The 27,908-nt window shown below is 39.3% G+C and overlaps 1 long non-coding RNA gene across 3 annotated transcripts; it reads right to left on the reverse strand.

Moving 5' to 3' along the window:
* Nucleotides 1-1,910: 1,910 nt before the first annotated feature.
* On the reverse strand, nucleotides 1,911-27,233 carry LOC111096808. Of its 3 annotated transcripts, none has more exons than XR_005362609.1 (5): nucleotides 27,046-27,233; nucleotides 26,194-26,259; nucleotides 25,533-25,617; nucleotides 24,849-24,953; nucleotides 1,911-2,101 (listed from the first exon to the last, which is right to left on the reverse strand). It is a non-coding gene; the product is annotated as an uncharacterized LOC111096808 (long non-coding RNA). The 3 variants fall into 3 exon arrangements; XR_005362607.1 differs by lacking the exon at nucleotides 1,911-2,101 and adding an exon at nucleotides 21,971-22,964; XR_005362608.1 differs by lacking the exon at nucleotides 1,911-2,101 and adding an exon at nucleotides 24,400-24,451.
* Nucleotides 27,234-27,908: the final 675 nt, after the last annotated feature.

A 27,908-nucleotide genomic window follows, 5' to 3' on the forward strand; every position in this document is an offset into this window, starting at 1 on the left:
GCTGAGTAACATTGTAGACCCTTCCAGTTTTGCCATGGTAACATTTGTGGGGCATTCCTTTTTGAACAGTGCCCATTCCCTTGATGTCCACAATATCACCTTTCTTATAGATTCGCATGTATGTGGCCAAAGGAACAACTCCATGTTTTCTAAAAGGCCTAGAGAACATATAGCGGGTACCTCTCCTCTTTCCCTTTGTGTTGGTCATTTTGGCGAATTACTGGAAGATGGCGGTTCCGGCCGAAAGGCCATTTTTGTTATATAAAGACATATTCATTTCTCTATATATCTAGTGTCTATAGTTGTCTATAGACTATAGATATCTATTATCTATCTGTATATTTATAAATCACTACAGAAATCACCACAGAAAACAGAAATATATACCTCCAAATATTCAATTTTGTAATAATTGTGTCATTGTGTAATTATGAAGAAATATGGTGTATTTCTTCTTTTCTTCTTTTTGATCACTGGTTTCTGAATTTGCTACAATTGACATACATTACATTTGGAATAGGAAAAAAGTTATTTTTGACAGCTCTTTGTCAATTAGGCTTCAGCAAAGAGAAAACAAACTCTAGGGCTCAAATAAGATAAAAAGGTTTTAAATCTCCCCGAACTGACTTGGGATGAATGGTTTAGTGTTATGATGAAGCTGTATTTCACAGTTTTTCAGGGAGCCAGATTTCTTTCACCTCATGCTGCTACTATCTGGGTTTACATACTTTCCACTTGGTAGAAGCTGGTCAACCTGCATATCCATATTCTAGCCCACAGAAGAGTCCAGTACAAGTAGATTTGCCTATAAGGAGATGACCTGGAAATTGCATACTTCATTTCCATTCATTATGGGCTTCATCCTGGTTACATGACCATACTAGTCTGCAAGGCAGGCTGTGATCTATAGCTCCCAGCCAAAGATACATGTTCAGAAATGGAGGGTGAAGGAATTACTACTAAAATGAAGAAGGAAGAATGAATAGTGGGAATCAATTAGTAGACACTTCCCCTAGATATTTTAAAGCTACTGTAGTTAAAACACTGTAATACTTAGTTCAAGAATAAATAAAATAATGGAGTAGAGCAGGTAAACCAGAAACAGGCTTGAATTCATTTAAAATTTAAGCATATAAAAAAATTAAAAATAAATAAAAATAAATAAATAAAATAAAATTTAAGCATATAAAATCAAAGCTTTTCAAATTAGGTTGCACGACAGAATGAATTATTCAATCGACGATGTTGAGAATTGGGTAACCCTTTGGGGAAAAAAATTAGATTAAATAACAACATGTATTCCAGATGTCTTAAATACTTAAAATGCTATAGGGAAATATTGATGAAAATGGTGACCAGATTGTACTTCTGCTTTAGTTGGTTCCCCATTCCACAAATCTCTAGGCCTTATTGAGTTTAATTATCTCTTCATTGACCTTGGCAACCAGAACTGCAAGTCATATGCCACATGGAAGGCCATGTTTGTATTTTTGTTGTTTTTGTTGGTTAGTTTGTATCCCTTCTTTGATCCTTTTTCCTTTATGTCGATCTTATGTGTTGCTAAATAAAATGCATAGTAAACCATATAATGACTTTCAGTTTCCACCAGACTACCCTAAATGTGCATCTCATTGTATTTGCTGCATATAAAAAGTAGTCTCCAATTCAGCAACAACAAAAACTCGATTAAAAAGTGGGCAGATGGGCAGCCCGGGTGGCTCAGCGGTTTAGCGCCGCCTACAGCCCAGGGCGTGATCCTGGAGACCTAGGATCGAGCTCCTTGCATAGAGCCTGCTTCTCCCTCTGCCTGTGTCTCTGCCTCTCAGTCTCTCTCTCTCTCTCTCTCTCTCTCTCTCCTCTCTGTGTATTCTCATGAATAAATAAAATCTTTTAAAAAAAAAGTGGGCAGATGACTAGAATAGACATTTCTCTAAAGACGATATGCAAATGGCCAAGAAACTTATAAAAAGATGCTTAACATCACTAACATTAGAGAATGCAAGGGCACCTAGCTGGTTCAGTCTGTAGAGCATCTAGTAGAGCATGTGACTCTCAGTCTCAGTGTCATGAATTCAAGCTTGACATTGGATGTGGAGTCTACCTAAAAAAGAAAGAATAAAATAGAGAATGCAAATCAAAATCACAATGAGATCTCACTTTATGCCACATTCTACCCATTGATAGGATGGCTACTATTAAAATTTTTTAAAACAAAACAAAACAGAAGATTAAAGTGGTGAGGACGTGGAGAAATTGGAACCTTTGGGCACTATTAGTGGGAATGCAGCCACTATGGGAAACAGTATGGCGGTTCCTCAAAAAATTAATAAAAATAGAATCACCATATGATCGAGCAATCCCACTTCTGAGACACTATTGTATGACTCCATTTACATGAGGTATCTAACATAGACAAATTCATAGAAACAGGAAGTAGAATGGTGGTTACCAGGGGTTGGGGGAAGAGGGAAACGGGGAGTTGTTTAATGGGTACAAAGTTTCAGTTTTGCAATGTGGAAGAGGTCTGGAGACTGGTTGCACAATGTTAGTATACTTAACACCACTGACCTGTATACTTAAAATGGTTAAGATAGTAAATTTTTGTGTTATATGTTTTTACCATAATTTAAAAAATTTATTATTTATGTATTTTTTTAAAGATTTTATTTATTTATTTGACAGAGAGAAAGCACAAGCAGGGGGAATGGCAGACAGAGGGAGAAGCAGAGAGCCTGATATGGGACGCAACCCAGGACCCTGGGGATCATAGCCTGAGCTGAAGGCAGATATTTAACCAACTGAGCCACCCAGATGCTCCTACCATAATTTAAAAAATTAATCTTATTGCAGAATTTGTGGTTTCAGATTGCAAGAATTAGAAATAGAGATTTCTTATATCTGAGCTATCCAGCATGATAGCCACCAGCCACATGTGGCCATGGAGCACTTAAAGTGACTTAATTCTTAATTCTTAAATTTTTTTTTTTAATTTTTATTTATTTGTGATAGTCACAGAGAGAGAGAGAGAGAATGAGGCAGAGACACAGACAGAGGGAGAAGCAGGCTCCATGCACCGGGAGCCCGACGTGGGATTCGATCCCGGGTCTCCAGGATCACGCCCTGGGCCAAAGGCAGGCGCCAAACCGCTGCGCCACCCAGGGATCCCTTAATTCTTAATTCTTAATTGAGATGTGCTATAACTTAATAACATACATTGAAGGGGTGCCTGACTGGCTCAGTCAGTAGATGAGACTCTTAATCTTGGGGTTATGAGTTCAAGCCCCATGTTAGGTGTACAGATTTCTTAAAAATGAAATCTTAAAAAAATAATAGTAATATTACACGCTGAGGTTCAAAGATCTAGTGCAAAAAAATTTAAATATCCAGTGATCTTTATATTGATTATATGTTGAATGATAATATTTTGGATATATTAGGCTAAGTAAAAATATTATTATTTTTTAAAAGATTTATTTTAGAGAGAGCACACCAAGTAGGGAGAAGGGCAGATGGAGAGGGAGAAAGATACTCTTCTGCAGACTCCTTGCTCAACATGGAGCCCCCCTCAGGGCTTGATCCATGACCCTAAGATTATGACCTGAGTTGAAATCAAGAATCAGACACAACTGACTAAGCCATCTGGGTGCCTCAAGTAAAAATATATTATCAAAGTTAATTTTAGGGGTGCCTGGGTGGCTCAGTTAACCATCCAATTCCTGATTTTGGCTCAGGTCATGATCTTAGGGTTGTGGGATCAAGTCTAGGGTTGGGCTCTGCACACTGGGTGGGGAGCCTGCTTGAGAATTTCTCTCTCCTTCTCCTTCTGCTCCTCCCTTCTAAAAATACCCCATTAATTTTAACTGTTTCTCTTTACCTTTTAAAACTGGGGCTACTGGGGATCCCTGGGTGGCTTGGGGATCCCTGGGTGGCTTGGGGATCCCTGGGTGGCTCAGAGGTTTAGCGCCTGCCTTTGGCCCAGGGCACAATCCTGGAGTCCTGGGATCGAGTCCCACGACGGGCTCCCTGCATGGAGCCTGCTTCTCCCTCTGCCTGTGTCTCTGTCTCTCTCTCTCTCTCTCTCACTATGTCTATCATGAATAAATAAATAAATCTTTAAAAAAAAATGGGGCTACTACTTTTGGCAGAGATTTTGGAATTACCAGACCAGGAATTAATTAATTAATTTTAAAAGATTTTATTTATTCATGAGAGACACAGAGAGAGAGGCAGAGACATAGGCAGAGATAGGAGCAGGCTTTTTGCAGGGAAACTGATGCCAGAGTTGTTCCCAGGACCCTGGAATCACGACCTGAGCCAAAGACAGATGCTCAACCACTGAGCCATCCAGATGCTCCACTAGACCAGGAATTCAAAATAACTATGAATAATATGTCAAGAAATCTAATGCAGAAGGTGTACACATAAGAACAACCGGGTGATAAGAGTAAAGAGATGGAAACTCTAAGAAAGAATCAAAAGGAAATGTTAGAAACCAAAACCACTGTAATGGAAATGAAGAATGCCTTTGATGGGCTCATCAATAGACTACACATGAAGAAAAAATCAGTGAACTTGAAGATATATGAATAGAAACTTCCCAAACTGAAAAACAAAGAAAAGAATGAAAAAGATAGAACAGAATATCCAAGTACTGTGGGACAATTAAAAAGGTGTAACATACAGTGATTACAATACCTCAAAGAAAAGAAAGACAAAAAAACATAATCATAAAATAATCATAGCTGAGAATTTCCCAAAATTCCCAAAATTTATGAGACACCAAACCAGATTCAGGAAGCTCACAGAATACCACAAAGGATAAATAACAAAAAAATGTACCCATAGGCATATTATATTCAAACTGCAGAAAAGCTGAGACAAGGAGCAAATCTTGAAAGAAGCAGAGGGGAGAAAAAGACATCTTATCTCTAAAGGAACAAGAATAAGAATTACATTGGCCTTTACTTCAGAAACCATGCAAGCAAGAAGAGAGTTGAGTAAAATATTTAAAGCATTAAAAGAAAAAGCCAGCAACCCAGAATTCTACATTCAATAAAATTATCTTTCAAAAGTGAAGGAGAAATAGACTTTTCCAGACAAGCAAAAGTTGAAGGAATTTTTCTCTAATAGACCTGCCTCATAATAAATGTTAAAAGAAAAAAGAATGTTAAAAGAAGTTCTTTAGAGAGAAGGAAAAAGATAAAGGTCAGAAAATCTGATCTACATAAAGAGAGTTTGGGAAATGAAACATTGAGAAATGAAGGTAAAATAATTTATTTTTAAAATTCTTTACTGATCTAACAGATCATAATAATAACAGCAGTAATATATAGTATAATTCTAGCTTATGGATAAGTAAAGTGTATGACAATAAAATCATAAGGGGCCCTTTCACGAAGATAGCACCGAAGGCAAAGAAGGAAGCCCCTGCTCCCCCAAAGCCGAAGCCAAAGCAAAGGCTTGGAAAGCTAAAGAAGCAGCGCTGAAAGGCATTCACAGTCACAAAAAAAATAGAAGATCCGCATGTCACCTATGTTCCGATGACCCAAGACCCTGCGTCTCTGAAGGCATATCCTCAAAAGAGTGCCCCCAGGAGAAACAAGCTTAATCACTATGCCATCATCAAGTTCCCCCTGACAACTGAGTCAGCCATGAAGAAAATAGAAGACAAAAACACACTTGTGGATGTCAAGGCCAATAAGCACCAGATCAAACAGGCTGTGAAGAAGCTCTATGACATTGATGTGGCCAAGGTCAACACCTTGATCAGGCCTGATGGAGAGAAGAAAGCATGTGTTTGACTGGCTCCTGACTATGATGCTTTGGATGTTGCCAACAAAATTGGGATCATCTAAACTGAGTCCAGCTGGCTATAAATCTAAATATAAATTTTTTCACAAAAATAAATAAATAGATAAATAAATAAATAAATAAATAAATAAATAAAAATTTTCACCATAAAAAATAAAGTAAAATAAAATAATAAAATAAAATAAAATAAAATAAAATAAAATAGGGCAGCCCCGGTGGCACAGCGGTTTGGCACCGCCTGCAGCCCAGGGCGTGGTCCTGGAGACCCCAGATCAAGTCCCACATCAGGCTCTCTGCATGGTGCCTGCTTCTCCCTCTGCCTGTGTCTCTGCCTCTCTCTCTCTCTCTGTGTCTCTATGAATAAATAAAGTCTTAAAAAAAAAAACAAATGGTTTATTTATAAAAAAATTAAAAATACATAAAAAGTAAAATAAAATCATAAGGGAAGGGAAGGATGAATTAGAGATATCCTGTTATATGGTACATGTGCTACCCCTGACGTGGTATAATGTTATTTAAAAGTGGACTTAATTTCGTTGTAGACTAATTTACAAACAAACTCTAGGGCAATGACTAAAAAAAAAAACTTTTAAAGAAGTATAATTGATACACTAAAAGAGGAGAGAAAAATGGAATCATACAAAATGCTCAATTAAAAACAGAGAAGGCGGGGCACTTGGATGGCTCAGTAGTTGAGCGTCTGCCTTTGGCTCAGGTTATGATCCCTAGTTGGGGATCAAGTCCACCATCAGGCTCCGCATAGGGAGCCTGCTTCTCCTTCTGCCTATGTCTCTGCCTCTCTCTGTGTCCCTCATGAATAAATAAATAAAATCTTAAAAAAAAAAAAAAAAAAAAGGCAGAGAAGGCAGAGGAAGACCAAAAAAGAAAAAAAACAAAAACAAAAACAAACAACAACAACAAAAAAACAACAAAGAACAAACACATACAGACTATATTAATCCAGCTACATCAATAAATATATGTGGGGATCCCTAGGTGGCGCAGCGGTTTGGCGCCTGCCTTCGGCCTAGGGCGCGATCCTGGAGACCCGGGATCGAATCCCACATCGGGCTCCCAGTGCATGGAGCCTGCTTCTCCCTCTGCCTGTGTCTCTGCCTCTCTCTCTCTCTCTGTGACTATCATAAATAAATAAAAATTAAAAAATAAATAAATAAATAAATAAATAAATAAATATATGTGAATATAAATGTGAATGGTCTAAATATACCAATTAAAAGACAGAGACTGGGGCACCTGGATGGCTCAGTCAGTTAAGCATCTGCCTTCAGCTCAGGTCATGATCCTGGGGTCCTGGGATCGAGCCCCACATTGGACTCCTTGCCCAATGGGGAGTCTGCTTCTCCCTCTCCCTCTGCCTGCCACTCCCCCTGTTCTTGCTCTCTTTCTCCCTCTCTGTCAAATAAATAAATAAAATCTTAAAAAAAAAAAAAAAAAAAAAGAGAGGGATCCCTGGGTGGCACAGTGGTTTAGCACCTGCCTTTGGCCCAGGGCATGATTCTGGAGTTCTGGGATCGAGTCCCACATCGGGCTTCCTGCACGGAGCCTGCTTTTCCCTCTGCCTGCCTATGCCTCTGCTTCTCTCTTTCTCTCTGTGTCTCTCATGAATAAATAAATAAAATCTTAAAAAAAAAAAGAGAGAGAGAGACTATCAGAGTGGATAAAATAACAAGACCCAGCAATATGTTTTCTACAAGATTATATTTCTCAAATATAAAGATATTAAAAGTAAAGAGATAAAGACCAAAAGAAAGTGGCAGGAGCTATGTTAATTTCAGACAAATTATCTCTTGCAATATTTTGAAAGGCAGTAATCATGCCAATCAGGCTCATAGCTCTAGTAGAAGAGTTTGAGGAAAGTCAGAATGTTTATGTATATTAACTGCTTTTTCTGTTAATAGCAAGGTCTTTAGCAAGGTCCTATGAAAGAGATGAAGCCGGCAAGAGTTAGTCAGGTTTGAAAGCAGAGTGAAATGGAATACATTTCCACTAAGGATGTTTGGTAAAACCTCTCTCATGTGCTCTATACAGAGCCAGCCAGATGAATAGGTTTGGTTGCTTTCCAACCTAAGCCTGCAGCATCAGGTTACCCATCACAGTATTTTGAGTGTGGATATGTACCATGTACCAGCCAGTCTCCTCAAAAGAGAAGACTCTTCAGACTTTCCAGACATCATGTGTGGTTGTGGTTACTTGACCAAGGAGTTGAATGGAAGGAAATATACCAGAAATGTATTAAGAATCCACAAGACTGGCCTTCAAGAACTTGTAATTCTTCAACTCTGAAAGCAGTTCCCAGGGCCCCCACAACTGAACCTAACTGAAAGCATACCCTTCCATACCACTTCAGATGGGACTATGAAGGGTAATTTATTGAAGAACCTTCCAGAGGGAAAGCCAAAGGCCACAGAGGGTGATGAAGAAGATTGTCTGGCAGATTGGGGTCTAATGGGGAAACACAATTTATTGCCAGGGCAGGGAGCTTTTCACCTTAGCAAGCATTATATCATTATCATAGTTCAGTGATAGCTGTTTCCTCCCTTTCTTTTTCTGAAAGAGGATTATTATGAACCCATTCCTAATTCACTACTGTTTTTGGTGAGTGGAGGTGGGGAGGACGATAACTTGTTTTTCAGAAGATGCTCACATGAAAAAGTCATAAGGTGCCCTGATGCAGAAATGTATGTCACAGAGATGTTAGATTTTGAACTAAATACAGTGGTCAGATGAAAATTTGTGTTGTTTCATTTGAACAGGGGACCAGTGTGTTTTATATGTAGGAAGAAGGTTAAGCATGTATAACTGGGTGATTAAGGGCTGGATTGTAGCTGGGACTGTATACATTTTCTTCTCTTCCTCTAGCAATAGACTTATCATATTTTAGATTAGCTCATGGCCATTCAACCAAAGGCTATATTTCTCAACCTTTTTAGCATCTGGGGTTGACCATGTGACTTGGTTCTAGTTAATGGGATGTGAGAATTCATATATACCATATATTCTTAAGCTACTAAAAGAAAAAGCCATGCTTGTCCTTTTCCTTTCTCTCTCTCCAATGTCTGAAAAGTTTATAGGTCAAAAGAGCTAAAATAGGCATCTTAGATCCTAGGGGAGCAGGAGTGCCTGGGTTGCTCAGTTGGTTGAGTGACCGACTCTTAATTTTGGCTCAGGTCACAATCTCAGAGTCCTGGGATAGAGCCCCGTATCCAGCTCTTTGCTCAGTGGGGAGTCTGCTGGAAATTCTTTCTGTCCCTCTTCTCTGCCCCTCCCACTGCTTGTGCTTTCTCTCTCTCTCTCAAATAACTAAATCTTTAAAAGGAAAAACAAAACAAAACAAAAAACAAGAGGGCAGCCATGGTGTAGCAACAAATGGTGTGACCCTCAGTACCATAGAGCTGCCATATTAGCCCTGGAGTGCTTATGTTCAGACTGACACAGAGAGAAATAAAGTTCTTTCCTGTTTATTTGGGTCTTTGTTAAAGCAACTAAAGCTTAAACTTAATTAATGCAAGTTTATGATTAAGTATCATATCTCATTACATTGTAACTCTTTTCTAAATTGTGATTCTTGGGCAGCCCCGGTGGCGCAGCGGTTTAGCGCTGCCTGCAGCCCAGGGCGTGATCCTGGAGACCCTGGATCGAGTCCCATGTCGGGCTCTCTGCATGGAGCCTGCTTCTCCCTCTGCCTGTGTCTCTGCCCCCCTCTCTCTCTCTCTCTCTCTCTCTCTCTCTGCATTTCTATGAATAAATAAGTAAAATCTTTAAAAAAAATAAAAAATAAAAAAATAAATTGTGATTCTTTTATTATAAGCAGCCAATGAGTAATAATAATAAGAATACTTAGGAATAATAACATGTAACAAGTCTCTACTATAATCCAAGGGCTGAAAGTTTGACCAACCCTTGCAGGATCTAAAACAGGAATTAGAGAAGATATCAGGAAATGAGGTTATTCTAATCTTTGCTTCTACAGAACAGACTTTCTCTACTTTGGTTGACATATGACATATGACCCAATATGATTGAACTGGTCCCAACTTTACATCATTTCCTAACAGTGACAGAATGGGACCTCCTTTCTAATTCTAGAGTTCCCAGATAGGGAATCTGGCCCAGCTTTGTCTAGGGTCTACTTAATTCAACCATCCCTTCGACTGGTATTAGAGAAGAAAGTTCTCAGAAAAGGATGGTGCCAGCTTCATAGATAACCTATGGATCTAATATATGACTAATTTATGTTTCTATCTTTTACATTATACTTCATTGCAAGGTATGAAGAAATAGGAACTCCTATTCATTACTGGTAGAAATGCAAATTGGTATTTGCATTGTGAAGTGGAATTTGGCAATATCTAACAAAACCACACATGTTTATTTTTGACACACCAAATGCGTTTCTAGGAAGTTGTCCTCAGGATGCATCTCCAATAATATGAAAATACATATGCATGAGATTGTTCATTGCAAAATTGTATTTGCAGTCTAAATGTCCAAACATAAGAAAGCAATTGAAGTATGGTACATCTAAACTATGGAACTAAAAAACAAACAAACAAACAAACAAACAAACAAACAAACTATGGAACTATAAGAAAATAGTAAAGTTGATCTCTATAAACTGATATGGAGTGATTTCTAGAATATATTTTTAAGTGAAAAAAGGAAAGTACAAACAAGTATCTATGGCAGTTCTCAAAATGTGGTCCACAACCTGAGAGTCCCCAAGACTCTCCATGAAATCAAAACTATTTTCCTAATACTACTAAACCATCATTTATGGGACACCTGGGTGGCTCAACGGTTGAGTGTCTGCCTTCAGGTCAGGGCATGATCCTGGAGTCCCAGGATCCAGTCCCACATCAGGCTCCCTGCATGGAGTCTGCTTCTCTCTCTGCCTGTGTCTCTGCCTCTCTCTCCATCTCTCATGAATAAATAAATAAAAAATTTTAAAAATAATAAATAAAAAATAAACCATCATTTATTTGCCTTTTCTCACAACGTTGGCATCTCACTGATGGTGCCAAAACAATGAGGGTAAAACAGTTGAGGCCACCACAAATCAAGCTTGTGACAAGTATACTTTCCTGCAACATACTCTTGGTGGGGTTGGGGGGTGGGAGGGTGGTATCAGGAGGGGGGGAGGCAATTTCACCTTGATGAAGCAGTAAAAATTGGTGATCTTATTGAAACTTGACCCTAAGTACATGTCTTTTCAATATTCTGTGTGACTAAATGGGAAGTATACATGAAGCACTTCTGATAGAGTATGATGGTTATCTCAAGGAATAGTATTTCTGCTGTTTGAGTTACAAGCTAAACTAGCCACTTTTTCACAGAACACCATTTCTACTTGAAAGAACCAATGATAGACAAACTATTGTTATTCAGACATGGGTATTTGACAGTTTAGTTGTTGTTTTCTCAAGTATGACTGAAGTGAGCCCATTGCTTCAAGCAAAACCACTGATAGTATATGTTACTAATAGAAAAATTCAAACTTTCAAGTCAAAATTATAATTTTGGAAAAGCCCCATCCACTACCATGAAGGGTTTTCAGCTTAAAGCCTTTTCTGATGGGATCAGAGTTTATAGTAAATCAAGTAGTTTTTGATACGGTACAATGCAATGTGTCAACATTCAGGAGTCCACATACTTAAGAGGACCATAATTTTCCAAATGACCAAATGATGGTATAAAATCATGCATGGGGGAATCCCTGGGTGGCTTAGTGGCTTAGTGCTCACCTTTGGCCCAGGGCGTGATCCTAGAGACCTGGGATCCAGTCCCACAACGGGCTCCCTGTGGGGAGCCTGCTTCTCCCTCTGCCTGTGTCTCTGCCTCTCACAATCTGTGTCTCTCATGAATAAATAAATAAAATCTTTTTTAAAAAATCATGCATGGTTAAAAAATGTTATCAAAGATAGATCAATAGATTTTAACATAGTAGAATTTTTAGAAGTTCATGGATATAGCTTCAGATTCCACATTCCAACTAACTTTTAAGAAACTATCACTATTGTGTGTGGGTTTTTTAAAATAATTATTTATTTATTCAGAGAGAGAGAGAGAAAGAGGCAGAGACACAGGCAGAGGAAGAAGCAGGCTCCATGCAGAGAGCCTGACATGGGACTCGATCCAGGGTCTCCAGGATCACGCCCTGGGCTGCAGGCGGTGCTAAACCACTGTGCCACCGGGGCTGCCCACTATTGTGTTTTAAAGTCATATCAAAGAACATGCACAATACCTGAAAAGGCTGTTCAAATATTCATCCCTTTTCCAAAGACACATCTATTTGAGGCTATCTTTTCTATATGCTTCCACCAAAACAATATACTACAGGAGATCACTTGAAGAAGCAGAAAGAGAATCCAGCTGTATTCTATTAACCCAGACATTAAAGAGATTTACAAAACATGTAAAACAATGCTATCTTCTTTCTGTTTTTTTAGTTGAGAAAGTGGAGTCATTTTTCACGAAAATATGATATGTTTACATTTCATGAGCTTATTATTGTTACTTTTAGTTGAACTAGTAAATAACTATTTTTACAGTTTCTCACATTTAATTTCTAATGCAGTAAATATAATGGATGTCGCCCACATAAACAAAAGCTCTTTGCTACTTCAATAATTTTCAATAGTGTGAAGAGGCCTTGAGATGAAAAAGTTTAAGAATTGGTTATCTATACCATATATATACATGGTGTATGTGGTATATATCTGTATATATACTTTTTTTTTTTTGCAAAAAGAAACACTGGAAGAAAACACTAGAAACTAATAATCTTGGTTACCTAGAGGGCTTACCTACATGGTGGGAGGAACGTATAGGACTGACCCTTCCATAGGTAAACCTTTCACTTAGTATTGATTTTGGAACCACACTTTTTTAAATGGAAATTTAAATTTTTATTTTTAAATACAAAAAAATAATGATAAAACCAAAAGAATGTGTGGCAACCATAAAATAGAATATAAATTTTAAAAATAAGCCTAAATGTACTTCAAAAGAATACATTTGAAGAGGGTAGAATAAAGAACTAACTCAAGTAGCTTTTGAACATGGTATTTTGACCTTGTAACCCTCAGACTAAAGAAAGAAAATAAGTATTGAATTATAATAGTAGGTTTGTTCTTTGCAGAGATGTGGTTGATATATTCTAGAATTGAAAATATGCTAATTGCTTGAGAGTAAGGGAAAACAATTTTCTCCCTGTCAGAGAAGAGAGGCTTTTGTTTTGTTTTGTTTTTTTGTTAGTAGAATCTTTTTTTATTCTGAAAAAAAAAATTTTTTTTCCAACCACACACAGGAGGGGTTTGGGTAGGTAGAGGTGTCTATCCATCCAGCCCCAGCCCCCAGCCCATGTGGTTTTGGCAGCAATAAGGGGTGTGGGGTAATGGCCAAAAAATAAAAGTGGTATACATGTGTGTATGGGGAGGAGAGGGGTGCAAAAACAGTGGGGAGTGGTGGGGGGCAAGGACAGACGAGGTCAGTACTGGGAACGCTGTAGGTGAGAAGCCATTTCATAACATTTCTTGTTGATCACACCACGGTGGACACCTTCTTTGCCCATCAGCAGGACTAGTGTCTTGGCAGTCATGGTGATAGTGATGTTGAAAGTGGCCTGAAACTATGAAAACCAGGAAGACTGGCATGAGTCTTGTGGTATTGAGTTGAAACCAAAAATTCATGGTTTTCAGCCTATGGGTACAGAGGTATGTGTGTGTGTGTGCATGTACGCATTCTACCTCTGTCCCCTCTGATGGGTCCTTAAAGTAATGACACTCCAGTAGTTATAAGCACACCTAGAGCCCAGATCTTGGTTTCTAAATGTCTTCTCTAACGAAAATAACTAGCATTTTTTTTGAGAATTTTCTCATACTAGAAAATAATTAAGTCCTCAAAAAATGACAGAGTTAAGTCAAAATGATATGGGAGTCAGTTTAAGGAGCTCCCGTTGGCCAAATAAGAATCTGAGCATCAAAATAAATAGTGATCAGTCATAACCCACTGAATAGAAAGACTCCACAAATCTATACTGATATAAATAAACAAGTAAACAACCAAATGGGGGAGGAAAAGCACTTAGTAGAATAGTAGAAGAATGCCAACAAATAAATGTAAAAGAAATGGTGTAAGAAATTGGTAAATATGATAGTAATATTGGATTCAAGCTAGAATCAGAATGGATTAGACACTACCTTAACCAAATAATTAAAGTTAATATTACCAGTAAGGGGACAAGTCAATTTTAAAATCAAGTGCCACCTAATACAATGTACTGAGAAGGGCATAATGTCACTTTTGTGATATATCTATCAAAAATGCTCAGTCTCGATCTAATTATGAAGAAATGTGAGACAATGCCAGACTGAGTGTTCTGCTGTAAAATAACAGCAAGGTTATGAATGACAAAGACCTCAAGAGATATACTAACTAAATATAATGTGTGATTCTAGATTGAGTCTTAGTCTAGAAATTTTTGCTTTCTTATAAAAAATGTTATTTGACTGTACTTGACAACTAGAAAATATGAATCTCGTCTGTATTTTGGGTAATAGCATTATATTAATGTTAGTTTATTAATTTTTACTTATTTTTTATTTTTAAAAAAATGTTTAAATTTTTATTTATTTATGAGAGACAAGGAGAGAGAGCGAGCAGCAGAGACATAGGCAGAAAGAGGCAGGCTCCATGCAGGAGCCCAACGTGGGACTCGATCCTGGGACTCCAGGATCACGCCCTGGGCCAAAGGCAGGCGCTCAACCACTGAGCCACCCAGGCGTCCCATGTTAATTTTTTTTAAAGACACATTTGCTCACTTGAGAGAGAGTGAGAGAGCATGGAGGGGCAGAGGGAGAGAGAGAATCCTCAAGCAGATTCCCTGCAGAGTGTAGAGCCTGACCTAGGACTCCACCTCAGGACCCCAAGATCACAAATAGAGTCAAAACCAAGAGCCAGCTGCTCAACTGACTGAGCCACCCAGGGGTCTCATTAGTTTCCGAATGTTGATAATTGTATCAATTGTACAATTGATAATTGTATTAAGGGAATGTCCTTGTTTTTAGGAAATACACACTGAAATACCTTGGGCTTAATGGGCAGCCTATCTGCAACTTATTCTCAACTGACTCAGAAAAAAGGGACATATATGTGGGAAATAACTGTGTGTATGTGTGTGTATGTGTGAGTGTGTGTAAAATAATGAACTAAACCTGAAGAAGAGCATATGGGAGTTCTTTGTACTATTCCTACTTTTTTTTTTTTTTTTTTTGGTTAAGCTAAAAGTATATTAAAAGAAAAAAATCACAGGGTACCTGGGTGGCTCAGTGGTTGAGCATCTGTCTTTGGCTTAGGTGGGATCGAGTCCCACACTGGGCTCCCTGCAGAGGGTCTGCTTCCCCCTCTGCCTGTGTCTCTGCCTCTCTCTGTATTTCTCATGAATAAATAAAATAAGTAAAATAAAATACAATTAAAAAATCACAAGACAAAAGTAAATGAGAAAGTAAGGAAATTTAGATACATGCTCTAACATGGTTGGACTTTAAAGACATTATGCTATGTGGAATGAGCCAGACTCAAAAGCACAAATATTGTGTGATTTAACTTACATAACTTTACTACTCTAGTAGTAAAGTCATAGAGACAGAAAGTAGAATGGAGGTTGGTAGGGGCTAGGGAGAGGGAGGAATGGGGAGCTAGTGTTCAGTGGATACAGACTTTCAGTTTAGGGTCATGAGAAAGGTTCTAACGTTGGTGAGTGGGCGATGGTTGCCCAACATCGTGAATGTACTTCATGTAAATGTACTGAATTGTACATTTAAAAATGTACCATTTTACATTATGTATAACTCAGATTTATATTTCAACTCCACATCAGCAGCACTCCTTCCCCAGAACTGATTACAAACTGCACATTCATTCAACAAAACATGTAAGGAACAACTTCTGTCCAGACCGGAGATCTCGTAACATCTTGCCAATCACAGTAAGAAACAGCCTATTATAGTTATGAGCTGGCTCAGGAAGTAATCTCAATCACTACAGTCATGAGCCTACAGCCTGTCTGCAGACATCCAAGGATGGTGACCGAGAAACCAAGCATTTTGCAAGCCTTTGCCTGTCGCACCCTTTGACCTTAGCAGTGTGAACAGGAAAATTAAAGCAAAGTGAAATAGCTGACTTCTGCAGTGTGAATTCTGGCACAGTCTGGCCTGAAGCAGGCCCAAGCTCTCATCTAGGTGACTCATTATTTTTTTATAGTATCAACAATGGCAAGTGTCTTCTATACTTGAAGTGTGTGTAGTAATTGCCTATACAGCATCACACATCAAGGCACAGTAAATCTTGTCTTATTTTTTAGAAACTTCGAGGACCAAGTGAAAAAAATCATTTCCCTTTTCATAGCCACAGTGACATTGCAGGCCTTCCTTTTTTTTTTTTTTTTTTTTTTTTACCTCCAAGCCTTAAACTTTTTTAAAGCCCTGATAACCACGTTACCTCTAATTCCTTCTGGAGAAAACTGCAAACTTTATCTTCCAAAAGTATTGCCAAATAGTCACCATTTTCTACAGAATAAGGTCCCACACCCCACCTCAGCCTAGCAGTTTGACCTCTCTTGAGGTTTACCTTCCATGAACCTGCCTTCTATATCTGCCAAATTAGACCACTGAACCTTGGAACAGATCTCCCAATGAGTACATCCATTTTCAAGACTTTAAATATACATCAGTGAGTTCTCTCACCAGCTTTGAACTTGAGGCCTCCTTTTCCTCAAATCCTTGCCAATCCTACCTTCTTCAGCTTTTGAAAGTCACTAAACTACTCATCTCTTCTCTTTTGAACTCCTGGGCACATTCACCTATTATTCTTTGCTTACTTACTTTTCACACCAACCAACTTCACACTGTATACTTAGAGAGCTCTCGAAAATATTGGTCAATATTTGCCAAGTGGTATTTCATTTCCCACGGAGATCCTCTCATTGTACCTAAAAATTGAGGCCAAAGTCTTTTCTTTGACTTAAAAAATAACACCTACTGGTTTTTATGATGACAAAAGTCGGTCAGTCCAAGCTCATTGCAGAAAACCAGCAAGAGGTCTCAGTTGGTTAAGTGTCTGCCTTTAGCTCCAGTCATGATCCCACAGTCCTGGGATGGAGTCCCACATCGGGCTCCCTGCTCAGGAGTGCTCTTCCCCTGCTTCCCCTGCTTATGCTCCTCTTGCTCTCTATCTCAAATAAATAAGTGAAATCTTTAAAAACAAACAAACAAAAAACAAGACCAACAAAAACATGCGAGAGAAGGGTGCCATAATCTCACAACTTGGACATAGGCATTATTTACATCGAGGGTGATAGATATGATGCAGCAGATGAAGCTGAATCCTGAAAGTACACCTTTGTTTTGTTTTGTTTTATTTTATTTCTATGGACATTGAAATCATGCCTGTAGTGGATGAAGGTTAGAGTGTAGATCTAGAAGCCCCCAGCTAAAAGAAAATAAATCTTCAATTTAATTAACCTGGAAAAAAGAGTATAAACTCTTGAATGTCCCCCAAAACGTCTCCGCTTTATTTCTCAAGAACAATCTGTAGCTGGGATAGCTAACTGCTCTGTGTGAGTGGGGGTGGATGTGAGTGAGGCCTCTAATCCTACAGCCCATCAGCTATTCGATGAGGAATGAATGTCAGCTTCCCATTCCAGCATTGTAAGGTTTTTGTTTGTTTGTTTGTTTGTTTTTTCCCAGCTTAGACCACCTGTTACCAGATAAGGATTCTCTAACAGTAACTTCGCTATACTTTTTTTTCACAGTTTGAAGTCTAGCAAACTAAAATTGTGAGGGTTTTTTTCTCCTGGATTAGAGGTTTTTGTTTTTTTTGTTTTTGCATTTTTCAGGCAAGTTACAATTTATAAGATATGTATTTGAGAGAAATGGGAAAAGCAAGTGTATGTTTAAGTTCTACGGGAGAAGAAACTTTTCCTAAACAATATCATTAGTATGAAAAACAAGGACTTTATTTTGTGAATTGGATTTCAAAGCTACAAAGAAGGGCTTGTATCTCAGACTGGGAGGAGGGGGGGTGGTCTCAAGAATTCTTCAAGGCTCAACAAAATGTCGACAGACGGCAAAGCCCTGTGCTTACAGAATCATTAATCCCTTTGGAAAATGCACTTTGCAATCAGACAAATAAGAAGTGACAAGTGACCAATGAAGTAGAAGTTTGTGTAGGCTTTTTCTATATTCTCTCCCATAAGGAAGCTGGTAGATGAACATATGATTTTATTAGATGAAAACAAAGTGAACCTAACTCAAGAAATCTAGACGCTTGTTCAAAAACAGTTGTTTTGTTTAGTTTCTAAAACTAAGGGGCACCTGGCGGGCTCAGTCCCTAGAGCTCGTGACTTTTCATCTCAGGGCTGTGAGTTTGAGCCCCTCATTGGGCATAGGGCTGGCTGAAAATTTGAAAATAAACAAAATAAAATGAAATTAAATGGGATTCTTGTGAAATACAAAATATTGAGAACAAATCACAGATTTCTGATTTCCTTTTTTTTTTTTTTAAGGTTTTATTTATTTATTCATGGAAAAACAGAGACATAGGCAGAGACACAGGCAGAGGGAGAAGCAGGCTCCCTGCGGTGAGTCTGATGCAGAACTTGATCCCAGGACCTGGTCAAAGGCAGGCATTCAACCACTGAGCCACCCAGACAGCCCAGATTTCTGATTTCCAATGAGGGATAATGTGTCCAAGAATTATGAGACAGAAGAGAGAGAAGAAGGAAGGAAAGGAGAAAGGGAGGAGGAAGTCAAAACAGTTCAGCTATCTGAAATTCTGTTTATTTCAAACTTCATGGTCAGGACGTCATGTTTCTTCACCGTGGAATACGGCCTGTGTGTGTTTTCATGTGACCATCTGGCTGTCCTGGCTGAAAACAACTCCACGCTAGATGGATCAAATCTTTCTAGATCTTACTCTCCCATCTCCCTCTTCTTGTCATACACCCACGATGCCCAAGCAGGAAATAACTGGTCTTAAAAACATTTGTAGCCATCCATTTTTAAAAGTAATTTATTTCTTTAGGGCCACTAAAGTAAAACAGTACTTCTAGAGATCTCGAAGTGAGCCACTGATTTGGTGAACGTTGCCTGAACCAAAAAAAAAAAAAACAACCCAGAACACATGGTCTGACTGTTCAAATAGGAGAAATAGAAATAAATATTTGAAGAAAGAAGTGCCCCCCCCCCAAAAAAATTTACCTCAGTTATTGCTCTAAAAGAGGCCAGTAGGACTAATAGCCTTAAAATGCCATCTACAGATAAAATGTAATTATTCTTCCTGGCAAGAAAAAAATGTTTAATCACAGGAACAGAAATAGCTAGAAAGGAAGAAAATACAATAGGGCATAATTCTGGGATGTCTTTGCCCTATTAGTAAACAAACCATTTAAACTAGGCTTTGAATAGAGTTTCCAGCCAGAACATTAACTGTAAGGGGTTATCCAGAAACGATATGATGTCTGGTATTTGCTTCAAAATAAAACAGGAGAGAAGGGAGTATGTGAGGGTACAGATGAAGCTAGAGTGGCCTTGGGTTGATAATTGTTGCATCTAGGTGATGGATATGTGGGGATTCATTATACTAGGATCTCCACATTAGATATATTTAAATTTTTCTGTAATAAAAACTTTAAAAAGCAAAACAAAGACAGACATTCTAGGCATGACTGAGTCTTTGTTTTTGAGGTCACCTGGTTATTTTTAAGGTCTTTTAAAAAAGAATTTATTTGGGAATTTATTTAGACACGTGTGTGGATTACTGCCAAGCACAAGTGGAAGGGCAGAGGAAAATGGGACTGATTTAAACATTTATTTCACCCTTGAAGAGGAGCCCTGATAATCTACTCTGTAAATGTGTTGCTGAGGAGGGCTCCCAAAACAGGTTGGAAAAATAAAATAAAATATATCTAAGTTTTAAAAATAAAGTATATACAAGTAGCTTGGACATGACTATGTTTTCCTGCCTTTTAAGGTAATATGGAAGAGTTGTTTTGGCTTTTTCATGACATCCTGTGGCGGCCTGCTGAAGCACTTCAGGAGATAACAGATTGTTCCCTTTTACAAATATGCCTTTACTTAAATGCTCCATGACTTTCAGAGCATACGCGGACTCCCTTAGTACATTGATAGCATGTATTAATTTGTTTTGTGGGAAAGCATCTTGTCCTATTTTTACATGCTGTAATACTTGGCCAAATTTTCTATAAATATTACCTGCATCAGGATTAACCTTTCTAATTTTGCAGATTTGGTCATCCAATTCAACAATGTAAATGGTTTGACAGCCTTTGTTATTACGTCCTGTAAAAGGCAATGAATAATGAGCTCCCAGGGTGTCACTGGGGGTTATTCACACTTGCTAATGATTAACCACCCATGGCTCCTGGACCGCAGAGCCAGACTTGAAGGCCCCAAAAACAACTCCAAACTCCTATTTGGATCCCTGCTTACTTTTTATATAGGATCTTCAGAATCCCCTCTAACTCAAACCAGAACAAAACCTCAATGTCCAATATGTGGGGATTCGTACACAAATTATGCCCACAGTTGCAAGGGATTATTATTTAATCATTAAAAATGATGACGGGAGACCTACCTTGCAAGAAATGTTAAAGGAAGTTCTTAAGAGAAAAGGAAAACAATATAGGTCAGAAACTCATACCTACATAAAGGAAGAGCACAGAGGAAGGAGTAAATGAAGGTAAAATAAAAGACTGATGTAGGCCAGTCTATGATTGCGTACTTGCCTCCCTCACTCCATCACACCGCTCTCTCTTCCCTCGGGCTTGTACCAAAAAGTATAAGGTGAAAAAAAGCAAAAGCCCCCTTATCATGCATCCTATTCCCTGCCTTTTCTTCTTCCCAAAGTAGCCATTGTGGATCCTTCCTTGAGTTAATAATTCCTTGTGTTTCATTCCAAAAAAATATAGGCATAAAATATTTTATACAAAAGGGATAATTGTTCTGTACCTTGCTTTAAAAAGCCTTGTCAATATATTATTAATCTTTTTGAAGCAACTCAGTCTAATTTACTTTTTCCTGTTGTAATGACCGCCACATTAGGTTTTCATGTCGTTGTTTTTTTTTTAAATTTGGATTCCTTTGTTCCTTTCTTTTCTTTCTTTCTTTCTTTCTTTCTTTCTTTCTTTCTTTCTTTCTTTCTTTTTTTTTTTTTGTGAACTGCCTATCTACAGACTTTGCCCAACTTTTTGAAAACAGTGCTCCTTTCCTATGGTCTGTATGAGTTCTTCATAAATTAGCTAAGTTGATCTTATGCCTGACATATGCTGCAAATATATTTTTCCCATTTTCTTTGCTTTTGGAAAATTTATGGTATTTTTTCCTCAAATATAAGGTATTTATTTATTTATTTATTTATTTATTTATTTATTTATGAAAGACAGAGAGAGAGAGGCAGAGACACAGGCAGAGGGAGAAGCAGGCTCCATGCAGGGAGCCTGACGTGGGACTCGATCCAGGGTCTCCAGGATCACGCCCTGGGCTGAAGGCAGGTGCTAAACCGCTGAGCACCCGGGTTGCCCTATAAGGTCTTTTAAAAAGCAAAATGTGTATAAATGTGCATATCTTTTGTTTCTTGATTTTATGTCCTGATAGGGGAGGACTTTCTAACTCCAAGATCGTAGTTATGTCCTCTTCCAAAACAGGTTGTGTAAATCTTGGCTTACTGGCACTGTGGGCAAGGTAAGTTTTGTTGTGGTCTGTGCTGGGCATAATAGAACATTTAGCAGCATCCCTGGCCTCTATCCACTAGATGCCAGTAGCATCCCCTCCTCTCCAGTTATGCTCACCAAAAATGTTTCCAGACATTGTTAAATGTCCTCTGGGAGGAAAAATTGCCATATACACTGTGCCTGGAGAACCACTGTTCTAGAACACGCGTAGGTGACTTTTTAATGACTTTAACATTTTTAATCTTTATTTTATTTATTTTAAAATTTATTTAAAATTTTTTAAAAGATTTTATTTTTATGTAATCTCCACACCCAACATCAGGCTTGAAGGCACAATGCCGAGATCAAGAGTCACATGCTCTATTGACTGAGCCAGTCAGGCACCCCAACATTTTAATCTTTGATTCAGGTCAATTTTATTTTTGTTAAAGAAGTAAGACTGAGATCCAGCTTTATTTGTAACTAAAAGTAGTCTATTGTCCCAATTCAATTCATCCCTGATTTGAAAGGACACCTTTGCCAAAATCTAAATCTCCATATATATTCTAATGTATCTCATTGTTCTTTGTTTTTTCTTTTTCTCAGTACGAAACTTCCACATTTTAATGATTATCAACCTCTAAATATACTTTAGGGGCACCTGGCTGGGTCAGTCAGTGGAGTGTGCGACCCTTGACTCAAGATTTTAAGTTTGAGCCTCACTTTGGGTGTAGAGATTACTTAAAAATAATATCTTTAAAAATATATACTTTAATACTTGAAGGGGCTTCCCCTGCCCTCTTTCATCCCCAACTCTTCTCTTTCAGAATTTCCTGCCTACTGTGAGCTGTTTAATTTTGATGAACTGTGGCAATTTTTTAAAATCCTGTTGGTATTTTAATGGAAATTGCTTTAAAGATTGATTTGGGGAAAATAAACATCTTTATGCTTTCACTGCTGAATCTTGCTAGAAAGAATAAATTATATCTTTTATTTTACTTAAGTCTTCCTTTATGTCCCTCCGTAGGGTTTTAAAGTTTCCTTCATAAAACTTGCACATATTTCTTGTTAAATTTATTCCTAGATATTTCATCATTTTATTGCTATTATAAATGCGTCCTCCACTGCGTTGGGAAGAGGTAATGGTGATAAATGGAAACACGCGAATGAATTAACCCTTTGAAAGAGGAGAAAGGGAATAACTTAAAAATGGGTATGATATTCTGAAAGTCTTATCCTTACTGCGTAAATATGGGTGCTTATTCTATATGACACATATTTTTTAAAAACAGACATGTCACCTCCCTGCAGTCATTATTGGTTCGCCTTACCTTGTTCCCTAAATGTAAATTCACTCTTTTTAGTTCTTTGTCAGATGAGCAAAGGCAGACTGTTTCTTACTCTTCTAAAAAAAAAAAAAGGAGACAAAAGAACATAAAAACAACAAATACATTAGAATATTTGACACAAGTCACGAATAGGGTAAAAGTAGAATTAAGGAGCAGCTCCGGTGGCTCAGTGGTTTAGTGCCGGCTTCAGCCCAGGGCCTGATCCTGGAGACCCGGAATGGAGTCCCACGGCCTGATCCTGGAGACCCAGGATCGAGTCCCACATCAGGTTCCCTGCATGGAGGCTGCTTCTCTTTCTGCCTGTGTCCCTGCCTCTCTCCTTCTATCTCTGTGTCTCTCATGAATAAATAAATAATCTCTTTAAAAAAAGAAGAATTAAGAATTGCCAATAAATACATTAAAATGTGCTCATCTTCTCAAACAAAGAAATGTGAACCTTACAAAAATTAGGTGCCATGTATTTGCCCAGGGGATTGACAAATATGAAATTGGTTGTTAATATGCGGAATTAACAAGGGCATAAAGAGGTTTTCTCATATACTCTTAATGCGATTTTAAATAAGTAAGATGATCTAGAGGGCCATTTGACAATATCTATGAAAATTCTGAACACCACTACCTGTGACTCAGCCAGTCTGCTTCCCTGGGACTCCTGCAAATGTACCAAGCCCGCAAAAATCTGTATGCACGCTGACATTCGGCTGAGACTCACTAGTTTACAATCAGGAGGAGCTCCTTCAGTTTACACGGTGAACCCATTTTCTCTCAAATGTTAAGTATTTCAAGTATAATTGGACTATCCTTTTGTGTTCAGTTACAAACTAGAAACTATTTGAATACTCATCACTAAACAAAGTGTTACATAAGTGAAAAAAGCAAATTGCATAATCATTATTGTTTGGATCATTGACTAGGGATCAGAGGGACAGGGCAAATTATTTAACTTCCTCGGACTCCTACAACTTCATTTGTCAGATGGGGTAATATCAAGGAATACTTCTTTGGGTTGTTTTCAGAAATAAATAAGACTAAAGAAGTGAAGTGTTTGCATGCTGTCTGGCATGCTATAGTCAATGAAGGATTGTATTCTTCTTATTAATGACTCTTACAGTCTCCCTTTCTTTTTTCTTTCTTCCTGCTTTTTTTCTTTTTTCTTTTTTTTTAAAGTAAGCTCTATACCCATTGTGGAGCTTGAACTCAGCACCCTGAGATCAGGAGTCCTATGGTCTAGTGACTGAGCAAACAGATACATCCTCTTACAGTCTCATTTTCATGTATTATTTTGTTTAATAAATATTTATTTGGTACCTATGATGTGTGAGGCATTGTGCTAAGTGCATGAAAATTTAATAATGAGCATACATTTTAGTTGGGGAATCAGGGACGCCTGGGTGGCTCAGTGGTTGAGTGTCTGCCTTCAGCTCAGGGAGTGATCCCGAGGCCCCGAGATCGAGTCCTACATCGGGCTCCTTACAGGGAGCCTGCTTCTCCCTCTGCCTGTGCCTCTGCCTCTCTCTCTAGGTCTCTCATGAATAAATGAAATCTTAAAAAATAAAAAAAGTAGGGGAGTCAAAGGAAAATAAGCAAGTTAATAGTCAAATAAAAAACAGCAAAATAATGAAAAATTGTGGCTATGTAAGAAATAAAGAAAGGGTTGAGCTAGATCTGTGGTTCTCAACCAGAGGTAATCCCTGCCTCCCCCTGCCGCTATTTCCACCCTCTCTGGAGGACATCTGGCAATGTCTAGGGATGTTTTCATTTGTCACAACTTGCTAGGGAGGGTAATACTGGCAAGTACTGGTTAGCAGCCAAGGATGCTGCTGAACAATGTACAGGACAGCCCCGGCAACAAAGAATTAGCTAGGTCCACACGTTAAGAGGGCCATGGTTGAGAAACCCTGAGCAAGATGATGGCAGTGGGGGGCTGGGGGGCTGGATACCTGAATTCAGGTCAGGCGGTCAGAGACTTCTCTGAGGGGACATTTAGGCCACATTTTGACTGGCGAAAAAGTGTCAGGCTTGGGCCTATTCCCGGTGGAGGAGACCTGAAAACAACAAATAACAATGAAAAATTCCTTACCTTAGTGTGTAGTATACATATGCCCCTGTGGAGAGTGAGGGGGGCAATTAAAGGATCTTTTATGTTTCACAGTGTATGGCTATCTTATTGAATTTTGGAGAACAGCCCCCCCGCCTTTTTTTAATTTAAAAATGGGGAAGGGGAGGAGTACAAAAAGCAGGCAGATTGGAAGACAGACTCTTGTAAAACTATCCGTAGATTTCAGAGAGGAGGGAGATCTTAGAGCACCCCCCACCTGTTTAGGAGGCCCCGGTGCATCATCTGTGGGGAGTCTCCACTCTTCACCACCTTCCACATCCAATGGACCTCTCCCCAAAGAATAACAATGATCACCTGATTTAAAGCCAAATATCTATGTCCAATACTTGGTTTCCTACCTTTTAGTTTTGTTAGATTTGGTCTGTTATTTATCTCGACTTTTAAGCGGGGAAAATAAGCCACCTTACAGCGTGTGTATGAGGTAATTTAAATAACTGTTTCATAAACCGGAAAGCATAATATAGACATATGCTGTTGAGAATAAAAGGAGAAAGGCTGTGCTCACCTAATGATCTTTCTGCTCTGTTCCCTTGAATCCAAACCCCTTCTAGGTAAAGAGCAATGAGGACTGGACTACAGAGGGGAAAAGCCTGGGAAAGGAAGCACAGGCCAGGAGGAAAGTGATTACAAACAAAAGTAGTAGCACCAGTTACATTATTCATGCAACTAAGAGGAGGAGAGTAATCCTGATGGGGTGGATAAAATCTCCACAAGACCATGGTTGCAGCCCAGACCCCTGGAAAGACAATGGCCAGCTTCTCCTCAAGCAGCCCAAGACCTCTGACCTGAGATGGGAAAAGATGATTGTGGAATCCTTGTGCAGGGTTTGGAGCCCGGCAGTCTGCATATTTTATAAAAGTATCTGTTCCCCAGAGACTAGAAGCAAAAGGGATCCAGCGACCTTGTGAGTCATCCTTCTTGCTGGAGGGAAATCATGCTTAATGGTTGTCCAGTAGATGAATGAAATAAATACATTCTCTAATCACTTGAGAGACCTAGTATGTGTGTGTGTGTGTGTGTATATATATATATATATATATATATATATATATATATATATACTGTACGCATCAACACACTTTCTTGGCTTATTTGCCTTTGAGTTCCTTGTTGGGTTTTTGCTTTTGAAAAGGGTTTGCAGGCTCTGAAGAGTAAACTTAACTTACACAACTCTGTCTTTTCTTGGCCTTGAGGCAGCTTCAAAAGATGACACCAAATGGAACTATGTGTGCCTGAAGGGAAAAAATAAATAATGGTGAAAATATTTATCAGCCGCCTTCTCCAGCACCAAGCACCTTCTCGCCTTTACTCCCATATCCTTCCAATTTAACATTCATCTGAATTCAGCAAGTAATAGGTAGCAAAAGCGAATGGGTATCATCATTTCTTTCAGCCCTGGAAAGAAAACTCAAAAGTCACTGGATCAGTTTAATAGGCCCTGCCTGAGACATGAAGGGACTGACAGAGCCAGAACTAAAACTTGTTTTTCCACCTTGAGAAAAGCAAATAAACAACAAAAAAAAAATATCCTAAGCCATTGCTGGTTTTTCGAGCCCACTCTTTTTGGTTGTTTTTCTTCCCAGTGTTATGCAGACTCCAGGCACTTTCTTCCCAGAATGCAACAACAACCCAAAGCTCCAAACAAGTTTGGGACCTGCCTTGGGTGGGGGTGGGGGTGGGGGTGGGGTATCTACTGGAAAGGCCATCACGCTGAACGGTGCCCGTGTTCCTCTTTGGAGCATCTCATCAGATTTAATAACAGCTCGGATAGGTTTCGCTCGCTCGAGCAAAAGGTGAGCCCTGGCCGGATCAAGCCGGCCCTCCAGCCAGGGAGTTTAAGGTTGGACTTCTTTTCCTCCTCGCAATTTGAAAGAAGCTTTTAATTCTCCCCCGCCCCTCCTCCTTCCCCCGTAAAGTTTGTTTTCTAGCTGTAAAGTCGCTTCGACTCTCGGTTTCCATCCCGGTTGCCTGAGAATCGCGGTAATTAGCCAAGTCCTCTTAGACGAAGAAAAAGATACCTTTGTGCACCTAATGAGAGCCACCGCGTGGCCAAGGATAACCACGCAGAAGGAAGCGTTTGGGGGTCGGGCTTAGCCGCCCGGGAGGCGTGCAGGGCCGAGCGGCTCCGAGCGCGGCTTTCGAAGTTAGCAAACAAAGCGTCTCCCCAGTAACCGCCCGGGGCCGGACGGGGCTCCTGCCACTCAGACCTCGGAGTCGCGGCGTCAGCCGGCCCCCGGCTCCTCCTCCCTGCGTCTCTCCTCCCTCCTCCCTCCTCCCAGTTCCCCAACGGATTCGAGCCACCAATCCCAGCAACAAACAACCCTTCAAATGCGAGAACGCCGCGGCCCTGCAACGGGCGGCCCCCCCTCCCCGCCCCACATCTGTCCGGCGCTCGGGCGCAGCAGCTGATTCATCTCCAGCCAGGCCCGGGGAAGGAACTTCGCTCCAGCAAGTTGCAGGGTAGCTTCCCGGCTGGTGGTTTCCCCCAGGACCATGTGGCCCCCTCCTTTGCCCTTTTAGATGTGTGCTCTCTTAGGTGCCGAGCAGTCGGCGAGCCACGGAAGAAGAAAAAATCGTAAGGTTGCAGCCTTCTTAGAATGACGCCTTTTTCCTTGTTTATTCATTTTAAGCCCTGTAATTGGTAAAACCACCCAAGCTTTGTAAACTCTAACCCTAATTCACTCTCGAGGCGGGGGTGTCTTTCTTTTTTTTTTTTTTTTTTTTTTTTTAGGACGGCGAGTGGGTGGGAGGCTGGCTTTAATTTTCGCTGTAATCCTAAAACAGAGGCTCCAAAGTCTAGTTAGTCATCGTTTGGCTGCCTGAGTCCTCCTCGGGTTTAACCTTATTTCCACGGAGCTTTTCCTGCCGGCTTCTCCATCGA

Source organism: Canis lupus, chromosome 7 (assembly GCF_011100685.1).
Source record: "Canis lupus familiaris isolate Mischka breed German Shepherd chromosome 7, alternate assembly UU_Cfam_GSD_1.0, whole genome shotgun sequence".
Taxonomy (NCBI): Eukaryota; Metazoa; Chordata; class Mammalia; order Carnivora; family Canidae; genus Canis; species Canis lupus.